Here is a 1,447-nt window from a genome sequence, read left to right as displayed (position 1 = left end):
GGATAACCACACTGCTCCAGGGCCTGTCTCTTGGAGGAGAGACGAAACGTTTCATTAGAGAAGAACCCGTCCAGAAGACCTATACAATTTTTTTTCATTGAGGACAAAAGCTTTGTCTCCTCCTCGGCTAATAAAAATGCTATCTTGTTATAATAAATTTTGGTTTTCTGCGTCTGTAATGTAGTAATCAATCTTTTTATTTCATTTTAAACTTTGGACTTATAAAACTACAATGTCATAAATTCAGAGAGTGACTGAGTCCTTGTATCTAAACACTGTATTTAAATACTATCTGAAGTCAYCCACAGACAATATTAGTGGCAGAAATTAAATCAATTTGAGTTTCATTTTATGAACATTGTTCATTAAAACAGCTAATGGCAGCCTGAGCAACAACTGGGTAAAAAACAGCAGTGCTGTGCAAAAATACACTTTCACTTTTTATTGTTGGGTGTAATTTGTGCTTTAAATATCTGTTCTTTTAATAAACTGTAAAACTGTGACTTCATTATTTAAAGCAATGCTCATTTTTATCCTTTAACAACTGGCAACTTTAACTCACAATAGCTTGTTTGATCATTTAAGATTTTGTGTGAACAAATAAACTGAAACCCAGTCTACAAAYGTTATATAAAGGTGCTGTATTGGTTAACAAACAGCCGCAGCTTTGCTTCTTTACCTGCTGTCTCCGGGAGTTTTTCAGCTATTTTCTCCTTCAGCTGACGGACCGTCATTTTCTGCATCTGCTCCTCAGTGTTGCACAGATCGATGAACATTTTCTCTCCTCTCAGACCGTGAACCATCACCTGGTAGATCTTGCCCATGTTCCCTGCTGCTGGGTGAGCTCTTCTCCTCTGAACTGTTTCTGCTTCTGCTTGGTTTGATAAACAAAGTGCTGACGTCAGAGACCTCAGAGCATCAGATGCTTTCACTTTCTACAGAAAGAAAACATCGTTAAGCTGTTAGTAAACACTTTCTTTCTTATTCTGAGCATTATATCGTCTTGTTATTTTAGTTTACTAGCATTTTGCTAAGGTATTAGTTGTGCTTTTAACTAGCCTTTTATTACTTTTAGCTAGTTTTAGATAACTTTTTAGCTAACATTTTGCTACTTTTAGCCAGCCTTTCGTTATTTTAACAAGCTTTTTATTACTTTTTCTAATCTGTTATTAATGTTAGCTAGTTTTTTATTACTTCAAGCCAGCATTTATTTACTTTTTGCAATCATTGTATTACTTTTAGCTAGCCTTTTATTGCTTTTAGCTATGTGCTTTTAGCTAGTCTTTTTTCCCTTTAGCTAGCCTTTTATTGCTTTTAGTTAGGTGTTATTTTTAGCTAGCCATTTATTAATTTTTAGCTAGCCTTTTGTTACATTTTTCTTTTAGCTAGCATGTTTCCCTACTTTTAGCTAGTCTTCTGATTATTTTAGCTTTAACCATATATATAT

General features: G+C 34.3%; 1 protein-coding gene across 1 annotated transcript in view; it reads left to right on the top strand.

Moving 5' to 3' along the window:
* Positions 1-845: 845 nt before the first annotated feature.
* The window catches only part of si:ch211-212k18.15 (probable E3 ubiquitin-protein ligase ARI5), a 4,524-nt gene continuing 3,922 nt past the window's right edge, over positions 846-1,447 (top strand). The window contains exon 1 of the mRNA XM_014021022.1: positions 846-961. The gene's annotated coding sequence lies outside the window, so the exon portion shown is untranslated. The remainder of the gene's footprint in view (positions 962-1,447) is intronic.

This window comes from Austrofundulus limnaeus, unplaced genomic scaffold (assembly GCF_001266775.1).
Source record: "Austrofundulus limnaeus strain Quisiro unplaced genomic scaffold, Austrofundulus_limnaeus-1.0 Scaffold276, whole genome shotgun sequence".
Taxonomy (NCBI): Eukaryota; Metazoa; Chordata; class Actinopteri; order Cyprinodontiformes; family Rivulidae; genus Austrofundulus; species Austrofundulus limnaeus.
The sequence above is the reverse complement of the archived record's forward strand: the minus strand, read 5'-3'. Positions and strand labels throughout refer to the sequence as shown.